Source organism: Sinohyriopsis cumingii, chromosome 3 (assembly GCF_028554795.1).
Source record: "Sinohyriopsis cumingii isolate HCF-2022 chromosome 3, ASM2855479v2, whole genome shotgun sequence".
Taxonomy (NCBI): domain Eukaryota; kingdom Metazoa; phylum Mollusca; class Bivalvia; order Unionida; family Unionidae; genus Sinohyriopsis; species Sinohyriopsis cumingii.
The window spans coordinates 46,054,645-46,078,861 of NC_142963.1; the positions used below are offsets into that span (position 1 = coordinate 46,054,645).

Here is a 24,217-nt window from a genome sequence, read left to right on the forward strand (position 1 = left end):
AATTACCAACATCTTGTACGCAATGTCAACTTGGTGAAAGAGGAAACTTCTGAACGAATTGTAACGTGTAAATTAGTAACTAAACGATTTAGATTCGACAATGAATTGAAACCATGTCTGTGCAAACTGTACATGTCTTGTGTCAGACCAAAGAGGATTTAGTATGACCTATTCATGGATACTTTACAAGAGAACATTCGTGCTTTTGCCTGTGGAGTTGAGAGAACGCATTTACCGAGAACTGATCAAAATACAAGTGAAACGCAAACGCAAAGTTATTGAACCGTTTTTAAATTATGCTCTGATCCAAAGTACAAGAAGACTGATTATGAGTGGATATTACATTAGGCACAAAGTTAAACGAGGTTATTGGCCACCACCCAACGATTCCAAAAACAGTGTATATACTTATGGATACTTTACAAGAGAACATTTTGGGCTTGCCTGAGGAGTTGAGAGAAAGGATTTACCGAGAGCTGGTGAAAATACAAGTCAAACGTAAAGAACAATTGCATCCGTTACGTCACCAGATCTTTAACCACTGGCACCTGAATGGTATAAGAAAACTGATTCGTCAGAAATTGTTTCAGTGGTCAGACATTGTTCAAAACTTTGAGGTCGGCAATGATGTACATGTTCATAATTTTGGTTACTTCGACATTCACTTACTGCAACGTATTGAGGAAGACGAGTTAAAGGATTACCAACATTTGTTACGTGGAATCTGCTTAGCGGAAGACGAAACTTCTAAACGAACTCTGACGTTTCGGTTACAGTATGTAACATTTAAATTCCCTACTGGAGAACGAAGATCTCTGGCTAGAAAGTACGTGTATTGCATCCGAAAAAAAGAGAATATAAAAACAGGCTGCCATGCCACGACTTATGTCACATGTCATTGAACAGATTCCGTGGAAGGAACTCAATGACCATATTCAAACCGTGGATCATTACCATCGATTATTACAAGAACTGTATCCATTCAATTTGGGACGACAAGTGGTGTGTGTCTTAGTGACTTGTTTCCTGGGATTTCGTTTACCAGCCGATTCTTTGTGGACTCTTTACGATCAGTACTTACCAATTCAATGGCCTTAAATGGTCACGAAAAACTCCTTTTGCTCAAAGCCTTGCGGTTTCATCTGGATACTTCTCGACCTCTACGGGAAAAAAGATTCGTCAACTTTTAGCTACCCAAGACGTGTATGACGATGTGTGTGTAGCTTGCGACTTACATCCCCATTGGACAGAAGTCCGTGCCTGGAAAGAATGGGATTTTGAGGCTTGGACCCAAGAAGTGGCCCAGTATGCACGAGAGTTGTTCAAGGAAAAAAGTTACTTTTCAACCCGTGTTAGTGACGGTGCCAGAAGAACCCGTCACCCAGGACGGGACTGTCGTGGACAGGCCTGAAAGACCCTTTCGGGAGGACACTTGTGTGACCTTACCCCCTGCTATAGAACTGGTTAGAACATTACCCAAAACATGTTGTACAGACACTTGTTTTTATTCCACGTTAATGGTTATCATGTGCCTTTTATCCTTGTACTTAAGCCTTTGGCTTTTATGTATTTTTGTCTTTCGTATTCATGTTTGAAAAAAACATTCAATAAACGTGTTCTGAAAAAGTATATAAACTCTTGTCTTGTTTGTTTCCGTGTCACAAGTGACATTTCTCACACAATGGCTACCTCTGCTGTCTCTGCTCCCTCTTCCTCTACTGTCAAAGTCATCGACGAACACTTAGATCGTACCAGTTGGGAGGCTTTGTATCTTCGCCATCCATTTCACATGCTCATTGCTGGACCTAGCGGTTCAGGCAAAACCGAATTCGTCAAACGTTTGATCGAACATAAACATCATTTGATCGATCGGCCACCTCAGTGGATCGTGTGGTGTTACAAAGAGTGGTAATCGGCGTACAGCCTCTTGCGAGAAAGTCAAGGCGATTCCATCGTGTTTGTGGAAGGCATTCCTAAAGAAGACGACGGCATCGTCTCTGACTCCCGTCAAACCCATTTGGTTATTTTCGACGACATGTTAGGAGAAGACGAAGAAGAAATTAAACTGTGGTTCACGCGCAAAGGGCATCACCGTAATGCCAGTGTCGTTTACATCACCCAAAATTTGTTTCAACAAAGTAAAGCCCATCGCACCATCAGTCTCAATGCGCATTACGTGGTCTTGTTTAAAAGCCCTCGAGATAAATCGCAAGTGCAAGTCTTAGCCAAACAGTTAGGAACGCCTTGGCTGACTCAGGCGTACGACGATGCCACTCAAACTCCACACGCCTATTTACTCGTCGATTTGAAACCTACGACCCCCGATGATTTGCGATTTCGTACCCACTTGTTTCACCACTGGTGCCAAGACGGAGGGCCTGTCCTGTACACGTATCCGTCCTCGACTTAATTTCACTCCCCATAAAAAATCTATAAAAACCTCAGACCTTTTTTCGTCTCTCTCACACAACGTCAACATGACGTCCCTTCAGTCGCATCTTCCCGTCAAATTGATTCGTGCATTGTATGGCATCAGTCGAGAAAAAAATCCACAAATACGAGCTCGTGTCTTAGAAGCTAGTCTCAAAGAAGTCTTACGATGGTTCACAGTGACGGCACGTCAAATACTCCAAGGAATCATTCAGATTCCTCATCAAACCAAACGCTTTTTCGATCGAAACAAAGTCGCTTTGGTCCAACTGGCTGATCTCCGCATCGACACTCAAACCAAAAAACAAATCATTTTGAAACCTGGAGGGAGCGGTACTCTAGGAGTGGTCATCATTCGCTCTCTCTTAAGATGGGATCATAATGCCCCCAAAGTTATAACCAAGAAAAAAGACCAACGAGGCCCCAAGAAGAAAAAGAAAAAGACCAGGTCCCCAAGGAGAACTTCTCCAGTGGCGGGACCCTCCTCTGATCAGACACCACCACCCCGGAAAAAGAAAAGAAGCCCCCAGAAAAAGAAACAGAGAAAAAGTCCCCAGAAAAAGAAAAACCCACAGAAGAAAACTAGTCGCAAGAGAGGCACTTCGGCCAGGACGCAACCTTACACTCGCAAACCACGATCTGCCACGGCAGTGACTGCGTCTCCGGCATCCTCACGTTCATCCACTTCTCCGTTGATGACACCAAGAACTGAAGAGTACTTGGAGACGTTGATTACACCAAGAACTTCTCCGGTGATGACCCCAAAAAGAACTTCCCCAGTGGCAGGACCCTCCAATTTAGTGGCAGTGGCTGCTGCTCACAAAGTACCTTCTCCCAAAATCAAAGTCCAAGAAAGATCGGGCATGTTACAAAGTTTACTGGATTTGTCCAAGCAAGAACTGGCTCGATTTAGTCCGTTGCGTACCCCTGCACGACGTGTCATGCCTGTCCTCAAACTGATACGACGTAAAGACAATCAGTGGCGACGCGTTCCAGTATAAAAAAGGCCTGTGACCAAGTCGGGAGTATCAGTGTTTTTTGGTACTCCTGAAGACTCAAAGATGTCACCCTCCAGAAAACCCCAAGGAAAGAAAAGGAAAGGACTACCACCACATTTAGTCAAACATGGGGACATGTTATCTATCCTGTCCAAAGCTTCTCCACCTCTACGAAAAAAAACTCATTCAATCGGCCTCCAAAGAGGTCATCAATACCGTGTGTAATGTTGTTTGAACGTCTTGAAAGGCACGATCCCTTTGTCCAAACACAAGAAACAATGCTTAAGCAAACATCGTCACGTTATTCGCCAAATGGTTCAAAAGAAAATTCCCATTCGTCAAAAGAAGAAGATGTTGGTCCAACGTAGAGGCATTTTGCCTCTCTTGTTAGGCCCCATACTGAAAGGAGTCTTGGGAACCATGTTGGGAGGACTGGTGGGAGCAAGATAAACAGGCCCTCGGAAGTCCCAAGATCTCAGAATCGACCCCTGACAACCCCATGGAAGGACGAAAATTAGCTTTAGTACCTTACAAACGATGGATGGAATACCATCGTTGGCAAGAACAACGCACCCCGCATTTACCTCCCAATTCCAATTTGAGTGAGATGTCCCAGTTACAACACGAATTGCAGTCCTTGATGGATCACCAAGATTTGTCCGAGACAGAAAAATCGCAAAAGTACGGTCAACTCTTGCAACGACTGCAACTCTTTCACCAGAAAGCTTTAGACGAAACAGCTCTACCCACTCTGAAAGATTTTAAGACCTTGATGAAAAGTCCAGCTCCATCATCACTACCACCACCACCACCACTACTACCATCCCCAGGGGTCACCAGAGATGCTACCCCACGAAGACCTGAGGAAGAAGAGATGGGAGAAGTGTTTCAAACACCGTCAGCAGCTCCCATTTCGAGTAAGATTGTAGCATCCTTGTTGACCCCGTCCCCCACACCCCAACGAGAAGAAATGAAAGCTTGGGTTAAAAAGATGATGTCCACTCCTCCTTCGACAGAAGTGAAAAAGAAAGAAGGGAAACCAGAAGTGAAAAAAGAAAAGAAAACCAAAGCCATTCCATTGCCACCTCCACCACCACCACTACCTTCGACTTCTACTCCCGTAGCCCATCGGACACGTAAATCCGTTTCTAAACTACCCTTTCGACCCACCCAAAGTAGCATCACCGAAGAGTGGGTGACTTATCAACACACCAAAAAAATGGAAAAAGTCTTAGCCAGCATTTACTACGATCCCTCCCATCCTGCAGGTTACGCAGGAGTTCAACAATTGTATCGTGCTGCCAAAAGTCGACTGAAAAGTCTCCGTTTACCTCAAGTGCAACGATGGTTACAAGAACAAGCTACCTACACTTTACACAAACCCATTCGACGCAAGTTTGCCAGAAGTCGCACCCGAGTGGAAAGCATCGATCATCAATAGCAAGCCGATTTAGCCGATGTCTCTCATTTGGCCAGCTACAATCGTGGCTACAAATATTTGTTTTGTGTCATCGACGTCTTTTCCAAATTTGCCTGGGTCGTATCCTTGACTTCCAAATCCAGCAGCGAGTTAGTGCGAGCCCTGCAACGGGTGTTGAAACAAAGCGGTCGTCACCCTCTTCGATGGCAAACGGACAAAGGTACCGAATTTCTGAACCAAGCTTTCCAAAAAGAATTAAAGAAACGTGACATTCATTTTTTTACCACCGAGAATCCCGAAACCAAAGCCAGCATCGTGGAACGTTTTCAATGCACATTGAAAGAACGCATGTGGAAATATTTTACGCATCACCACACTCTGAAGTACATCGACATCTTACCGCACCTGGTGCAAGCGTACAACCAATCTTACCATCGAAGCATCGGACGTGCCCCGCAAGACGTGACTCCCGACAACGAAGTGTTGGTGTTTGAGCGCCTGTTTGGTACGTCCCCGACGAGGGCTGTCCCCAAGAAAAGTGGAATGTTGGCCGTAGGAGATTGGGTGCGCATTGGTAAAACCAAACGCACTTTCGACAAAGGTTACTTACCTAACTGGACGACCGAATTGTTTCGCGTCACTGGACGAGTGCATGGCCGTCATCCTACCGTCTATAAATTGGAAGACATGAACGGAGAAGTGCTCAAAGGAACGTTTTATTTGCCCGAGTTACAACGTGTCACCAAAAAAGAAGACGACGTGTACGACATCGAAAGCATTCTCGAACGCAGAACCCGTAAAGTGGGCAAACGACGTGTCAAAGAAGTCAAAGTACGTTGGAAAGGATATCCACCCAGTTTTGATTCTTGGATCGACGCTTAGCAAGTCATCGACTATAAAAAGAAGTGACCATCATGCCTTTTCACACAGACGCAGCTACGTCGACCACTCCTCCTTCACCCAGTTCTTCTGTGCAAGATTTACAAAAACAACCCTTGTGGGTGTGGTGTGGAGAACGTGTGCCTAAAACGCAAATCGTCTTTTTCTGCCAAATCTTCGTGGTGTATTGTGTCATCGGGGTAGCCATTGCCAATTTGAGTTTGCAACAAGGAGACAAACAATTGTGGACCATTTTATTGAACAGTTGCATCGGTTACCTGCTTCCCAATCCCTCCCTGAAATTCTCCTCGAACGGGAACCACAGGAACCTTGTGTCCAGTGCCAGTGCCAGTCACCACTGCAACAACAACAACCAGAACCCCATTTTGGGCGGAGACACGCCTCTGACGTTCAATAACCCCTCGGACAGCCACAGAACTCTGGAATTATGAGTCACGAAAACCAATTTTGCTTAACCTTACCCAGTGACAGTTCCATGGAGGTGTTTCCCCACAACACGTTGTGCTGTTACACGGCCAAATTACCTCAGGCCATCCCCTTAGATCACGAAGCCCATTGGGAAGTGGCTTTAGTAGAAATGATTCACCCGACCCAAGTCCTCAATGTCCTTCCCAATCAAAATAAATTTGATGTGGAAGTTCATGACGAGCAATTGCAACAGGAGTTGGATAAGAAAGTCAAATATGACAATAAAACCTATAATGACAAAACTCGAACGTGGACCTACCACTTGTTTATTCCCCCAGGCTATTATTTTAGTGGTCAACATTTGGTCAGCACCATAGCCACCAGGTTTAATGGCGTGTTTCTGAAAGCTTTGGAGATTGTCAAAAAAGTGCCACCCTGGAATACCACAAAACAGCTCGTCGCTTCCTGATGCAATTTCCTGAGGGGGGTAAAACCCTGACTTTCTTTTTTTGTCCTGAATTGTTTGACATGTTGGGCGGAGACATGGAGATGAAAAAGAGAGTTGAACAAAAAGGTGAGCAAGCAGCGATTTCCGACATCGAGTCTTTTAGCAAGTTCTTTCGTACCCCAGTAGAACTGAATCAAGGACTGAATTTGATGTTCGTGTATTCCGATGTGGTGGAATACAACGTGGTGGGACACACCTCCGTACCGTTACTGCGTATCATTCCTTTCAAAGTGGATTCTGCCGCGAACGCTGACGAGGAAGGTGGAAACACTTACCACGTCCACCGCGAATTTGTCCATCCTCACTATTTGCCGTTCAGCAAGTTGTATTTGGACACGGTCAACATTACTATAAAAGGAGATTTGGGACAAAATAGTTCATTCACCAAAGGAAAAGTCACGGTGAAACTCCATTTTCGAAAACGGTTCTCTCACGACTCGTAAGTCATGTATCCAGTGTACCGAGGGGTTGCACGACAGCGAGGACACGGTTTAGGAGATATGTTAAAATCCGCCTTTCGTTCGGTGGCTCCGGTGTTGAAACCGATGGTGACACGCGGATTGCACGCCTTGAAAGATGCGGTACTGACGCAAGGCAAAGAATTTCTCCAAAATGTCATCATCGACAAACAAAACCCAAAAGAAGCCTTCATGAGGGCAGGCAAAAATGTCTTGCTGCAAACGGGCAAAGACATTTTAGGCCGACGAGACACACCTATAAATGCCCTGCACGCTACCGAGTCAGGCATTCAGCAAGGACAAGGCAGAAAGAGACGACGCAGAAAACACCCTTTCACCAGACTTGAAGCTAGAAAGGCCAAGAAAAGAAGAACCGTTCGAGACTTAGACGTTTTCGATTATTGAGAAAGAGACAAAAAAATGATGCACCGAGAGTCATGTGCTTGTTCCAAGACGGAACTGGATATGTTTGCCATGCCCCCCACCATGATGACCATGCAAGAATCCCAGTGGGTGGAATTTCATCCCGTCTCCTCATTGACCGATTCCGCTCCCATCGAGTTTGAAATCAAAGGACAACCCGAAGATTACATCGATCTGAATAGCAGTTACCTATACTTAAAAGTGAAAGCGATCGAACCACCCAACGCTGACCTAGCCGATGATGAAGCAGTAGCTCCCGTCAATAATTTCATGCATTCCTTGTTTAGCGAAGTGGACTTGTACTTGAATAACAAACTGGTCAGCAGCAGCATGGATACTTACCCTTACCGAGCGTACCTGGAAAATCTCTTGACGTACGGAAAAGAAGCCAAGAACACTCATCTGGATGCTTGCGTGGTATGGAAACCTGACACAGCGGGTACAACCACGTTTAACGACCTAGCTATTGCATCACAAGCTGACAATCCTCACAATGCGGGATATATAGCTCGAAGACTGAAAATCAAGCAAAGTCGCACTTTAGAACTGATGGATCGTTTGCATTTGGACATGTGGTTGCAAGAAAAGTATTTGTTGAACGGGGTGGATATCCGCCTGAGACTAAATCGCAGCAGTGCCGCTTTCCATTTGATGGCTGCTCATGATGCCACTTACAAAACCATCATCCAAGAAGCCAGGCTCTACGTACGTCGTGTGGAAGTATTGCCTAAAGTAGGTAACGACATCAGTCAGACGTTGAGCAGAACGACCGCCAAGTATCCAATACGTCGCGTAGAAGTGAAAACCTTCACCATTCCTGCTGGCAGCGATCCATGATCGAAGATCATCTGTTCCAAGGACAGTTACCCAAACGTTTGATTGTTGGTATCGTCAAGAATTCAGCTTTCAATGGAGTCTACAACGAAAATCCTTTTGAGTTTAAGCATTACAATGTGTCCAAGATTGAAGTCAGTCGCGATGGCAAGACCTTGTGTACCCGACCTTTCGAGCCTAACTTTGGTGCCGCGAAGAATTATTTGAGATCGTACTTGTCCCTGTACGAAGCTACCGGACAGTTAGGAACCAACACCAGTCACGGCATTACGTACGACGATTATGCAGGAGGCTACGCTTTGTGGGCTTTTGATTTCACTCCTGACCAAGGCAGCGACGAGGGACATTTCCACCCTATAAAATCCGGCCAAATCCGTGTGGAAATTCAATTTGCGAGTCCACTGTATGCAGGGAACACAGTGAACGTCATCCTGTATGCAGAATTTGATAATACGATAGAAATCAACAGTTTGAGAGAAGTCATTCTAGACTATTAGAAGCTATGGAAGACTGTTATCCCTCTTTACCATGTGGAGAAACTTTGGACATGAAATGTGAGGAGACTGTGGAAGAAGAAGTGATCATGATGAAGTCGAGATGGCCAGAACAAGAAGCCCATTTAGTCTGCTGTTTTTGCCAAACACTTGGTCGAAAAAATGACGGAATTGATCAAGAAAAATTGCTATGGATGTCAAAACGATCATCCCAGTCAAATTCAACACGATAAATGCCTGATGTTGAGTCAAGAAGAAAAATTGGACGAATATCTGGACGAAGCTTGGAGTCTCATCTCGGACGAAGACGTGTTGCACCAGTGTTATAAAGACTTGCGTGAACATTCTTGTCCACCATTAACCACTAAAGAGATCCATCGTATCGAAGCTCTCCTGAATCAGAGTGAGGAGACGAAACGAAGAAACGGTTATTTGTCAGACATTTTCAAGCAAAAAGTCAGGATCGAATTGACGACTTATTATTACCTGTGAAGAAGAAAAATACACACAAAACATGGATACCTGGGAACTTTATTACCTTTTGAACCACAGTTCGTATACGGCTTCTTGGAATCCTGTCGTCTGTGCTAAAGATGAACTCCCTCATCACAAACCTAAAGACCATCAAGCTTACGTGATCAACACGGACGACAGTCATCTCCCAGGAACCCACTGGGTAGCCGTTTACTTTCCTCAAGAAGGATGTGTGGAATATTTCGATTCGTACGGATTTCCCCCTTTGGAAGACGATATCATCGACTTTATGAGAAGAAATGCTCAAACCACCCGATTCAATAATGTGAAATTACAAGGCACAGATTCCTTGGTGTGTGGACAATATTGTGTGTATTTTCTGCATCATCGCAGCCTGGGCTATTCCTTAGAACATTTAGTGACTCATTTTGATCCTCGTTCTTCTTCAAGAAATGATGTGAAAGTAGATCGATGGTTTTGTGACCATTATGCTTATCTTTTGTCTCAAGCTAGGAAACGTAGTGTCCATCAATGGCCTAATGATTTCCAAAAGTGGAAATCACAATTTCATTCACAACGTTGTCAGCGCTGTTTAAAGTAGACTGTAAATTGAGAAAAAATGTTTGATGTTATCATGTTGGATTATTGTTAAAAATGTTAGAAATGTTGTTGTTTAGTGTTAAGTGATTTTTGAATAAAAAATGTTGTGTTTTGAAAAAATGCCATTGTCTTTTGTTTAGCTATAAGAATGTTGGATTGATGCTCTTTAACTTCTTACTATCCCTCTCATGTCACTCATTGAACGTTGAGACTCGAAAACCGTGTGGGGATGTTTTCCTTCACGTCCGCGCTTTGACTTTAAGAACCGGGGTTGTTTCCAGCCTAACCATCCATTGTCGATTCATCCTCCTACGAAGATGTGCTCCAAACTAGCTAAGCTCAACGAAGCCTACGTGAATTTGCAAAGGTCAAACACAGTCTGATACCGAAGCCAGAAGAAATAGAGAATGTGAGAATGCTAAGTTACTGAAGACCTGATAGAAGAGCTCTTCAGAGAAGAAGTGAACAGGGAGAAAGAAGAATGGACAGAGAAGTACAGACTTCAGAGACAGCAGCAACAGCAGCAACAGCAGCAACAACAACAACAACAGCAGCAGCAGCAACCTGAAGCTGACAGAGGCTTTGTCGATTGTCGTATCGACATCAAAGAGTTCTTCTTCTCTTTCCGAAGAAGCAGACCTATCGCCAGAAAGTCTATCCTCAGAGGACATCGTATTCTTAGAAACTAAAAAAGATTGCCATAGCAAACAAAAAAAACAGCCCTTTTCAGGGCTACCCCAATACTCTAGAAAAGAAATAACCATCAATTTGCCAATGTGTAGGTAGAGTAGTGTGAAAATAAACACTAACTCTTTTTTAAAAAAAAGTGAGGGTATGTGTTTGTGTATAGGATTGTGTGTGCTTGTAAGTGCTCACGTAAGTTGGTGAGGATAGTAGATTAAAATAATGTTTTTTTGGTGTCTGAGGTGTAGATTTGGGGTTAGATTGGATTGCTTTGCTTTGCGTATGTAAATAGTCTATTGAAGTGATTTATAAAAAAATTTTAAAATAGTGATGGGTAGCATAAAAAGGTGAGTGAGTGTTTCTTTTAGGTCCGCGCGTTGTTTTTTTTTTTTTGGTCATGATCTAGGTAAGATCAATTTTATGTTTTTTAGGGGATGTTTTCCTTCACGTCCGCGCTTTCACTATAAATTGAAACTCGTTCGGCAGTCTAGCTACCCTTGTTGATTGATCAACACCAAAAATGAACACGAGACTGGCGAAACTGTTGGAACTTCATGTGCATCTGGAATATTCCAGGCGCATACTAAATGAACTGGCCGCGGAAGCCATTGTGGAAGAGGGAGGGATAAGAGAGGAGGAGGAAAGAAGAAACAAAGAAGAGGAGGAGAGAAGATACAAAGAAGAGGCGGAGAGAAGATACAAAGAAGAGGAGGAGAGAAGAAACAAAGAAGAGGAGGAGGAAAAGGAGAGAAGAAGAAGAAATTTCAGAATCTCAGAAACCGAAAATTGGGATTCTGATGCCACATATCCTGCCTCTGCTCTCTCCCCCAAAAAAGTAAAAAATAACTGGGGAACAAGATGTGTATGTGGCGCCAGGCCTGGAAGGTGCCACCATTAACCAGGTGTCCATGAAGTTCCAAAAAAACCCAGCCCTTTTCAGGGCTACACAATACTCAAGAAAAGAAATAACCATCAATTTGCCAATGTGTGTAGGTAGAGTAGTGTGAATATAAACACTAACTCTTTATTAATAGTGCGAGTGTTTGTGTTTGTGTTTGTAACTGTTCAAGTAAAGTTTGTGTGAATAGTAGATTATGGGTTTCTTTATTGTTTCTTAGCGTATGTGGAGAGTATAGTTTGGGTTTTATTATAAGAAATGAGAAAAGTGGGGGATGTTTTCCTTCACGTCCGCGCGTTGTTTTGTCATGATCTAGGTAAGATCAATTTTATGTTTTAGGCGGATGTTTTCCTTCACGTACGCGCTTTAAGTATAAAAACCCACAGTATTCGTCGTTCAAACCATTCTACAGAGAAGATGGCTTCGAACCAACTCGATAAATTTCAAACATTGCAAGACGTCCTTGACAATTTGGGCGTGATAGAACAAATGCTAGTACGACTCAATGAAGACCACAATTCTTATAGTCCGCATAGAGTAAAAATGGAGATTAACAACTTAAGAAAAGCAAAGGACATGATAAGTGGTGTGATGAAGGAAATAAAGGAGGAGAAGGAGGATGAAGAGGAAAGGATAAGAATAAGAAAATGGAATGAAAAAATTGAAAAAGAAGAAGAAAATGAGAAGAGGAAGAAAGAAGAAGAGGAGGAAGAGAATAAGAAGAGGAGGAGAAAAAAAGAAGAGAAAGAGTGTAGGTGAGAAAATAAGAAGTTGGTGGAGAAAAAGAAGAAATTAGAAGCAGAAGAAGAAGAAAAACAAAAGGCCCTTTTCAGGGCCACGCATATTTCTCGAAAAGAGAATGACTTTTCAATTGCCTACCCCTTTTTTAAATTTAAATTTAAATTTAAATTTAAATTAAAAAAAAAATTTTTTTTTAAAAAAAATAAAAAATCCCATGTTCAATTCCCCTTGTCCCTAGACAAGCCCAAACTCTATTCCCCATGTTAATTTCCCTTGTCGCTAGACAGACCCACACTATAGTTCCATGTTAAATTCCCCTTGTCGGTAAAATGACCCACGATTTATTCCCATGTTAATTCCCCTTGTCGGTAATCTGACCAACGATTTTTCGCCATGTTAAATTTCCATTGTCGGTAATCTGACCGGGGGGGGGTCTGTAATGCTAATTCCCATTGTACGTAAAGTGCCCCTATTTACTACTAACAAGTATTGTTGACGATCAAAGAATTTTGAAAGAGAATAATGATTTAAATTCTTCGACGATATTTTAGCGATTCAGCTTTTGTTGATTTGGTGCGTATAAAGAGACTATATATCGAGAATTCTAGCACCACGTACATTATTCTTCAGTTTTGACTGCTCTGTAAGAGAGCGAGGAAATAAGATTTATTTATAATATTGTTTTCACAATATCAGATTGGAAAACGTGTAATTTAAACAATTCTTATCGGATTATATAAATTATTCAACGACATGAATATTTAAATAATTCAGTCAGATTATGTGAAACATTCAGGGAATTCAGTGATATTCTAATTGCACGGGACTACCTTCAAGTAATATCATTTGGATTCAGAACAGTGATTTGTCAGTGGTGCTAGCACGTTAGCACATAAACACATTAGAACCTTTATTCAGAATACTTTTGATAGTTTCCGGATTATTGTGAAATTGATAGTACAATCTCGGATATTCTAGGAATTCTTACACTAAGATTTTTAATCTTTTACTTTGTTTGACTTTATATTTTATTGAAATAAATTTATGTTTTGGAAAATTTAATGCTTGTTTGATTGTACCTTGTCTTGTTACATAATGTAAATCACTAGATGTAACAAAAGTAATGGGAACTCGTCTCGGAATTTAAACCTCACTATTATATTTTCAGGATTTGAATATATTTAAATATGTTTGTAGTTATAATATTTCTGCGATTTTGATATTTCAGAAAATTGTTTTTTGAAGCTTGAACTTCATTGTTTGAAATTTGAGTAATCTCTGATGCTTTTATCTCATAGCTGGGAAATTAATAGTGAAACCAGCAAGATTTCACCATGACATCCAAAGTGGAGAATTTTATTTTGAATTCTACCGAGGAGGAGAGAGATAGGATTAGGAAAAAGGAAAGGTTGGATTTATTGATAGAGCGTGTAACGTGCATAAAGCATCAGATTGTCCTCACGCAACTGATGGGGAAGGCGAAGGCATTAGGTTATTTATACATGGAAGTTATGTCAAGAGAGCGTCTGCTTAAAGCAGAAGATCTGATGAAAATACGTAGAGAAATTAAGAGTGGGAGAATCATGTCAGTAGAGACATTAGAACATACATTGACGACAATGGGATACAAACTTTAGATAAGGTGGCTATTACAGCAAATGGTTATTATTTTTTTATTCACAAGATTCTATCTGTAAAATAAAAAATCTTCATCTCAACAGGTTCATCTTAAGAAACCATTTCAGTCACGTTTGGGTACTTACAAATCTCATTCTGATATAACTGTGATTAATCAAATTTCTGATAAAACTGGTCAGAAGGCAGCACAGTTCTAACACTGCAGTCTCAAATGCTCTTGTTTCTAAGAATCACGATCATGTATTGAAATAAATATACTTGCATACCCCAGACAGATTTTATTATGGAGAATTACAAACCATTCATGTCGAAGGGTTCAGTATCACTTGTTGGTAATTTAGATAAGGTACTCCTACTAAGATATTAAGAGACACAGAAACTTCTCTGAGTATTTGGATAGTAAGTACTTTGCCTTTTTCTGAGAAGTCCTATTTTAGTGAATGTACTCTAATACAAGGAGTAGAATGTGGGTATATTAATATCCCTCACCTTTTGTGCTAATTTGTCATCATACGTACACTCGGGATTAGTTAAAATGTGACTTCTTTACCTATTCAGGGCGTTCATTTGTAACTTTGCTGGAGGTAAGGTAGTCGTTAATCCGCTTATAACTGACAAGCCTTGTATGGAGAGAAGAGTTGATCCTACCGAAGTAGAAATCCCTGCGCAGTAACTAGAGCTACGGCAAAGCGTGCTCTTGATAAGGATGTTGTTGAATAGATGCTATTCCTATAGCGGAAACCTTTTGGGTCAGGATTTAATTAAGTCACTTTTGCTCCTTGTTTAGATCAATCAAGAAATATTTGGCTACTCATTTGGATACACATTCTATCAAATATAGGTGGGGTGATAAACGACGCTCGCTAGTTGTCGTACATGAAGAACTTCCATAGATCTCCTGTTTGTTGTGGGTGAGAATGAAGCCACACAGGAACTAACCCTTTACTTCTTAATGAATGGGATCCTTATGACAAACTGGTGGTCAACTGAGGTACCCGCTGATGATGAGTTGTCAGCAAGCTATCAAATTGTTGTTCCTTAATCGTATCCACAGGGAATTCTTAGTCTAGTCCATGAAATGTCGTTGTCTGCTCATGTATGAGTCAGTAAGACTTATTCAAAGATCTTCAATCATTGATATTGTACAAAATTTGGCCTTTCACTTATGTGTTATACTAAATATGAAAGCAAATTGTTTGTAGCAGCAAACACAACAGCCTTCTGGTTTTTTTCTCGTTTACTTCCATCCAGTTTGAGAATTCATCATGTCCAAAAAGGTACCCAACATTGCATTACGGAAGAGTATATGAGAGAGTAGAGGTGTCCAAGGACATTACCGAACACTGACATCTCACCCTATCCGCGAGGGTTCGAGGTTCAGGTTCTGCCAACGTGGGTATGTGAGAACGCTTGCCATTAGCTTCTTGTGGGTCGATGATTTTTCCCATACGAGTCCCCTGAGTTCTTCCTAAAACAATATGTACTGGCCTTTATGGCAACCGGAAGCTGTCCAGGTGGTCCTAATTTGTTTTTGTGTATTATAATTCACTGTATCACGTGACTACAGCACTGACGTGCTCTCTACATGAGGAATCTGACCTTTTCGAGAGTGCTGCGACATAACCTGCCTTGTGCTGAAAAATGGCGTTAAACCTCAACACCAGTAACATTATGGCAAAGTGGATATAAAAGTAGATGAAACTTATGCTCATACAGATCTGAGGAGAAGATACTCAAAAGTAAAGCAAATTAGCTCAAGTATTGCAATACGTTACGTCTTGCGCCCTATTCACGTTTCTTCTTAGTAATGAAATCTGGCTTTGCATGTCATTCGGACTGCCATTATGGTGGAGACCCTTTGACCCGCTACAACTTCTACGCTATTCAATAAACTCCAACTTATTTTGGGAAAGAATCAAGAATCTACAAATTACACTCGTTACGGCTGTGACACTTGCAGGACGTTCGCATTAATTATTTCAGATGGCTGGAAGACGACAGTGGGCTGCAAGCAAATTATGCATTCGTGTGCCTTTAATACAATTTTTGCAACATAATTTTAAACTATTTGAATCCTAAGCGTAATTCGATATTTAGGCATTTCAAATAATACTTCCGTTTGGTGCGTGGTTTCGTCGGTTATAAAAAGCAGTTAGCTTCTGTCCAGTTGGTACGATTATTTTTCGATTTTGTTATAATCACGTGACTAACGCATTGACTTTCTGTCTGCGTGATGAATTTGCTTTTCTCGAAGATTCTTCGGCGGGTCGTTGTTTTCCGAATAAATTTAGTAAAATATTACGTGTCCTTTGTTTTTTCTAAGAACATTGACTTTCATTTAATCATTTGAAAGAATCTGTGTTGATATCAGTTGACTAATAGACCTCAAAGAGATTGTACATATTTCTTGCCAGTTACTTCGCTCGGATATGATAAAATTCATTTTCTCAAATCAAGAATGGGAACAGTTCAGTCACCAATACGATTAAACCGTAATTTTAATCCGCCCTATGCGGAAACATTTGTGACTATACCGCGAAGATTGATATTGGATTTGATCAATATTACATGACCGAGACCAAAGTATAGTAACTTGGGTACATCCCCTATATTACACTATTACACACACACACACACACACACACACACACACACACATTAAAACATTTTCTCCTGTCCCTAACGTAACTTTGAGTGTACACGGAATTTGTGTCAATCCCGTTGGGGTCAACTATGAAGGACACATTGATTGTCATATTTCGATAACGAATCACACATTTCGAACTAGGGATTTTCAAGGGAATTTCCCGTACAGTACCAGCTGATATTTTTAGAACATTAGAACTGGCTTATACCAGATCAACAAATTATCACGTTTAATATCTCTTACTTCAATTTAACTAATAATTTTGGTTTTTTCAGTACATTATATTTGTGATCGAAGAAACTGGGTAAACCGCGGCATGAACCAACAACCCATTAGAAGCTACTAACAAGCTTTCTCGCATATCTACATTGACAGAACCGAGACTCGAACCGTCGCAGACAGCGTTGAAGTACCATTGATCTGTGAGGACGAGAGCTGTAGACCATTCGTCCACCGTTGTCCCCTAACAAATCTCAACTTTAAACAATAATAATCTTGTTCTAGTATATCGTGTATTATATTTAAATGTTAAACATGCTAGTCAAACTTCTTTATCCATTTTCTTATATTATTATTAATACTACTACATCCAATTATTTCAATTTAAAAAAAAAAAGAATTCTTCTCATGTTCCTAATTCCTTTAATAATGGCCAGTAGCTTCTCGTGGGTCGGTGGTTCTTCCCTGGGTTTTTCAGTGTTCTTCCTCCACCAGTTATACTGGCCGCCATGTAGAGCCTATCTTGTGCTGAAAAATGGCGTTAAACTCTAGAACAACAACTTTAATAATGCACGCAGGTTTCTTAAATTACTGATTCCCAGTAACCTTGCTTTGGTCGATCACGTGTTATTGTATACGGTAGAAATTTATTTATAGCTGTTTGGAAATTTCAAGTAGGGTATTAGGGGAAGGAAACCGATAAGTGGGTCACGTCCTGAGAGGAAATACGTGTTATTTACTGCATTGATACACCTTTTCCACAAGGGAAAAAAGTCTGAAGGAACAAAAGAAAATCAGTACTCGTTTGAATGAAGATGATGTTGGTCCTTTCAGTGTTGATCTCGTTGTCGTGGAGTATATATAACCGATAATGAATTAGGTGAGTAAATGAAGCGTACTTTGTGCATGTATTATATCATAGCAGTTCGGATGTACTTGTTCCATCACAGCTTTCATTCCACTTAAAAACAAGCAAAGCTGTAGTGCTTCTGCTGAGTAGGAATTCGAGTTGACATCATATAATGGAGGAGTACGGTGCAAGATTTTGCTCTGGTGCATATCTCCCTCTGTATTGGCTTTTAGCCTCACTCGACAAACGATGCCCGTAAGTCAAAGTGCCCCATTGAGGTCGAGGGGCAGGGGAATCACAAGCGTGGGCGTGAGGTGGGGAACTAACTACTGCATCAAATTTGCCAGGATGCGCCCCGCCGGGCTAGATATAAGTCTTTCTAAATTCAACGGCCCTGAAAGGACAGGTCTTAATTACCCTGAAAACACCCACCCACCAAATCCCCACCCCACCCCCACAAATAATTCAAACTTTTTGGAACTACAAGTGCCCATATCTGGTCTCCTTTGTGTTTGGTGCCAGATCTAAATTCAATCACTGCGTGCCCGCTAGCTCAAAAAGGAGTGTACAAAGCGATTCAGCTTGAAAATTTGGGTCTTTCGGACTCGCACTACTGATTGGGGGACTATTTGGGGACAGTCAGTATTGATTTAAAAAATGGGTTATTACTTGGGCACATACCCATACCGCCATCTCATGACGGTGATCTACTCCACCCCATATCTACACACGAATAAGTTTCTCGGAAGAAAATCTACACTGACCGTGTCTTTCTTCAATGAATATTAAATATATTGCAAATCTTATACACCGTAGGGTTGATAGATTCCGGAACGAATTTAAAAGAGGTGATGGGGCGTACGTGTGTGTGTACTCAAAAGTAAATTGTTCCCATCAACCAAACAGCCTAATTCATTTGCATAAGACGAATATGATAGACTGAGTCATTATTGATTGTGCCTATTTAAAAATCAAATCAAATATTGTGTAACATACTGGTTCGATGTGTAATTATGCTGATCAAAGTTGCTAAATACAATACAGCATGTGCCTATCTACCTTCACCTTGCCTGTGAGTATAAGTGAGTGCGAGTGATCTGGAGTTTTAACGTAGCTTTAAAAAAATTGAATTTGGCAATTTAAAGTGATGTTTGGCACAGGGGCATCTTGCCGCAGACGTAGAATGATATCCCATCCAGTCACATTATCCTGACACCAGGACGACCAGGCCTAGGACTAACCTCTTAACGCTAAGGGTCTAACAAGGCAGCTGTTAGTACCATTTTTTAATAAGTCTTTGGTATGCCTCAGCTAGGGTTCGAACACGCGACCATTCGCATCCGAGGTGGACGCTCTAGCCACTAGACTACCGCAGCGGTTCATCGCCTTGCACATCAGCTGCAGTACAGATAATGCATTAAATAAAAATTCTTTATTTAAGACTGCATAGTCCGTACAGTATATTAAAATACAAATTTAAAAAATAATTTTAACCATAAAAGATCATATATATATATATATATATATATATATATATATATATATATATATATATATATATATATATATATATATATATTATGTAGAAATGTGTAGTCATATTGTCCTAAGTTCAGCAGTGTTAAGAATGAAAGTATATAAGACATTTATATGGTTGTTGTTGTTGTAGGGTTTGATGCCAATTTTCAGCACACGATAGGCTATACATGGCGGCCAGTATTAATGGTGGAGGAAAAAACCGGGAAAAAAAACGGAAAGAACCACCTACCCACGATAAGCTACTGGCGAGCTTTCTCACATACCCACATTAGCCGAATCCGAGACTCGAACCCACGCAGACAGAGGTGAGATGGCAGTGATCCGTAACGGAGAGCGCTTTAGACCACTCGGCCACTCGGGGCCCCCATTTATATGGTAATGTGTTCCATAACACAAGAATTTAAACAAATGTCTATTTCAACAAATATTTCAAAACACTTTTCTTGATTTATGACATTATTATTCATAACCTTTTATGACGTGTCTTTCGCCCTCTTCAATTCTTATTAATAAATGTTTTGACTCATAGGTGTCTTTCACACATTGTTGGAGAGAGTGAGAGCGTTCACGCTCCCTTAAGGGGAGTCACTCCCAACAGTGTTAACCTTGTCTACGTCATTGGGGAAGGCTGAGCGAGGTCCAGAATCGACTGCAAGAAAGATGAACAATGATGAAATGATGAAGTCTGACCGAACGAACGTTACTGAACTCGTTGAGTTTAGAAATTGCTTTCTAGATACAGAAATGCATCTACATTAACTTTACATTTTAGATAAAAGAAATACATAAAACTCTACAGTATCCTTTCCAGCTTACCAGACCACTCCGTTGGCCTAGTGTTTAGAGCGTCCGCCTCGGATTCGGAAGGTCGTGGGTTCGATCCCCGGCCAAGTCATACCAAAGACTTATAAAAATGGCGCTCATCATTAAGAGGTTAGTGTAATGACTGGTCGGCCTGGCGTCAGGGTGATGTGACTGGATGGAACATCATGCTACATGTATGTGGCATGATGCCCCAGTGCTAGACATCGCTATAAACTGCCACACTGCGGACATAGTAGCGATATGGCTGAAATTATTTTAAAGCTACGTTAAAAATCCAAATCACACACACACACACACACACACACACACACACACAGCTTACCCACTTCATATAATTCTGGAATTTCTGTCTTTCAGAATATGGTGTAAATAATTAAATATCAGTAGTTAAGGGGGATATTATAGGGTCTATGGGACTTATCATTAAAAATACCCTTGGGACAATATAGGGTCTATGTAAATTTAACATGGAGAAAAATTGTGGGACAATATAGGGTCTATGGGAATTAACATGGCCAAAACCCCCTGGGACAATATAGGGTCTATGTAAATTTAACATGGTCAAAAAACCCTGGGACTGTATAGGGTCTATGTAAAATTGAAACAGGGAGGGTCTCTATTTTTTTAAAAAATAAAATAAAATAAAAAAAGGGGTAGGCAATGGAAAGGCTATCTCTTTTCGAGAAATATGGCTGGCCCTGAAAAGGGCCTTTGGGTTTATGTTAATATTAATATTAACATAGATGGCATCTGTTACATCTTCTTCTTCTTCTTAAACTCCTTCTAACTGCCGGTCCATACACAAGTACCCTCTTGAGACATCCTTGTCTTTCTATATAAACTCTCCTCATCCATAGACTTGTATCTGTCCTATCAACAACAGTCCACTTGGACCGGACATACATGAGCATGTCCGTTCTGAACATCATTGTTGACACAAGGGTTGAAGATTGAACGTCGGTCCACATCTTGAGGCTCCGAGAAACAGGTGAATCAATGCAGTCAACGGCGCTTATTTATAGGTACAGGTAGGATTGAAACGGATTGAGTTCATTCACCAATCCGAACACGCGTTACAAAATTCAGCCAGCCTCATCCAATCCGAAGAGAGCAGTCTGTGACGTCACGTAGTCAATATAGATTTGCTAGCGCTTGTGTGCAGTCAATCTATGCGACAGTGATTCAACATGACGGAAACTCAGAAAACGATCCAATGGGGTGTACCAGCAGCGGAGACCGCCCAAGGGAACCCGGACTTACTTTCAGAAGAGGTGAATTGGGATTTTGTGGATTTTCTCTCCTCGCAAGAATTTGTTCCGGAACCTGCGTTACCTTCTTCATTACCGCAAGTGGAGAATTTTAGACAGAGACAGAAAGAAGAATTGGAGAAATTTATACAACGACAAAAGGAAGCGGAACAGGCTTTTCTCCTACAGCAACAGCAAGAAGAAGAGGTAAGAAAAAAACAACAGCAGCAACAGCAAGAAGAAGAAGTAGCAGCAAAGAAACAAGAGGGCGAAAATCAAACGGTCACGGTACTGTTGGACATTTTAGCGGAGTTAAGAAGTCTGAAACAAATGTATCAGACTTCTTTATCACGACCGAAGAGAATACGACCTTCCCGAGCTAAACACGTCAACCCTGTGACTAAGCCTACCGTACCACCCTTAGTGATTTCAACTCAATCATTATCATCATCATCAACAGTACGTAGTCCAGAAGTAGGCCTTGGCCGTGGCAAAGGCTTAAGGCAGTTAAAGTTGATTGCTTAAACTCACCCCTACACCAAGGCCCTTTTCAGGGCCACGCACATTTCTCGAAAAGAAATACAATTTCAATTTGCCAATAACTCCAAAAAAAAAAAATAACCCACCCATTTTACCCTTATAGTACGTGTCTGTGTATGAGTGCGTGAGTGTACGTTCTTATTTTAAAATCAAAACTCAAAGACACTTACCTTATATCATTAATTTATTCTTTTATCCATTTTTTACAATCCAATTCACAATTCACCACACAACACTTTAATAAAAAGTTCATTGACTTCTTCTTTCTCCTTGTTTAGTCTCTCTGTTTTTTGAATTTCTTCACCGTCTTTTCCTCATTTTCTTCCCTTCTTCTTTTCTTCTCCTGTTTCTTTGCCTCTTGTAAATAGAATTGTCTTCTTTCTTCCTCTTTTTCCTCTGAAGAATCCCTCTCTTCTTCCGAAGAATCCCTCTCTTCTTCTGAAGAATCCTTTTTTTCTTCTGACTCCTCTTGTTTCTTTTTTGGGCAATCTGGAGACCAATGTCCGTTTTCTTTACAATAATAACAGGTATCTTGACTTTTGTCTTTTTTAGTCCCTGTTTTTGTTCTTTTTTGACGGTCTGGACACTCTGAAGACCAATGCCCTTTCTTCTGACAGATATAGCAAGTATCTTGACTTTTATCTCTAAAGGAAGGAGAGTAGCCCGTAGGCTGGTCTGAAGAGAATTTTCTAATGACCCCTCGCAAAGCTCTGACGAAACGTTCCATCTGGTTAGTCTCTTCCATCGTTGTGCTCGACTTGAGAGTGAAATGAATAGTGAAAGGACAAGACACACACCCTTTTATATACGCTGGTCTGCTATGACTATAAAGAAGCTCATGGTGTTTGAACTTGAGTCATTTGACTTTTTGCTTTCAAGATGAAACGATCTAATTCATTCGAGAAGAAAGAAGAAGAAAGTAAGAGGCAGAAACGTGATCTATCGCCTCGAACCAGGGCTGAAATCTTGGCACAAATTCATGCCAGTGATTTTGAAGAGGACATGAGTGAACCAGAATTTGAAACCTCTAAACCAAGTTCACCACCCTTAGTCAGCTATGAAAAATACTATTCCATTCGAGAGACGGAAAAGCGTTCCTCTAGAAAATTTAGAACCACGGCTTACAAATACACGGTGAAGTTTAAAGATTTCCAGTCCGAAGTACCGTTAGAGAAAGCAGAAGGGTTCATCACCGGAGTGTGGGATTCTCTGCTCACCGCACTCAAGCGACAATGTCAACCCAAAGAAGACGATCGCTTGAGACTTTCCATACAACACGACGGTTTGAAATCCCCTGTTTGGATCGAGTTTAGCACCCCTGCAGAATTGACCGCTTCCAAAGTCATGGACAAGATTCAACACGTGCAACAATCTAATGACCAGTTTGACATCACCGATGGAAAAGCCACATTGGACATGACCCACGTCTCTCCTCCTCAAGGGACCGGACGCAAAAAGATGTTATTGGTGAACGACCTTCGCAGCATTAAGCGTAGCCTTGTCCAAATTCACAATCCTCATGACCAGATGTGTTTAGCCCGTGCCATCGTGGTGGGACGAACCGATGCCAACAAGAACGACACGGCAGAATGGAAAAGAGACTGGGAGAACATTCGACAATCGGACCGAGCCAAACAACGAAGTGAAGCAGAACTCCTGTTACGACAAGCTGGCATGTCCAAAGACACACCCTGTGGCATTCCTGAGATGCAAAAATTGCAAGATGCCCTAGCTCCACGATACACTTTGAAAGTGCACCCTCAAGAAGTGCGCGGGTCTCTGTTGTTTCGAGGGCAAGATTTTAAGGACGGAAAATACATTCACGTTTATCATCACGATGACCATTTCGATACCATTACCAGTATCACCGGATTCCTGGGATACGGTTATTACTGTGAAAAATGTGACCATGGTTATAATAATCGAGAGCAACACAAGCATTGTGGATCGAAATGCACAGGATGTTTGGCCTCTTCACCCTGTCTGAGCGAAGAACCAGTGCCTTGTTCAACTTGTCTGCGCACGTTTGTCAGCCCTACCTGTTACCAACAACATTTGAAGACGCAAGGTTCACAGAAGAAATGCGCTTGTCAACTGCTGAGATTGTGCTCTACGTGTGAACAAGTCATACGTACCAATAATACCAAGGCACACGTATGTTCAGGAAAGAAATAATGTCACATTTGTCACCACATCGTGGACTTGGAACACCAATGTTACGTGCAAAAATACCAACCCCCACCAGAGAAAGAGGACGGTCACAAGAAGAAAGGCAATTTCATCTTTTTCGATTTCGAATGCATGCAAGAGACCGGCATTCACATTCCTAATTTCTGCGTGGCTCATCGAGCGTGCGAGAAGTGCATTCAAGAACCTATCTTCAGTCATTGCCCTCACTGCAGCAAGATTCCCGGAGGGCGTGAAAAAATCTTTCGGGGGCCG

General features: G+C 41.4%; 1 protein-coding gene across 1 annotated transcript in view; it reads left to right on the plus strand.

The window, feature by feature from the left end:
* Positions 1-17,455: 17,455 nt before the first annotated feature.
* LOC149802792 (uncharacterized) overlaps positions 17,456-24,217 on the plus strand; it is a 31,248-nt gene continuing 24,486 nt past the window's right edge. The window contains exon 1 of the mRNA XM_089952225.1: positions 17,456-17,654. The gene's annotated coding sequence lies outside the window, so the exon portion shown is untranslated. The remainder of the gene's footprint in view (positions 17,655-24,217) is intronic.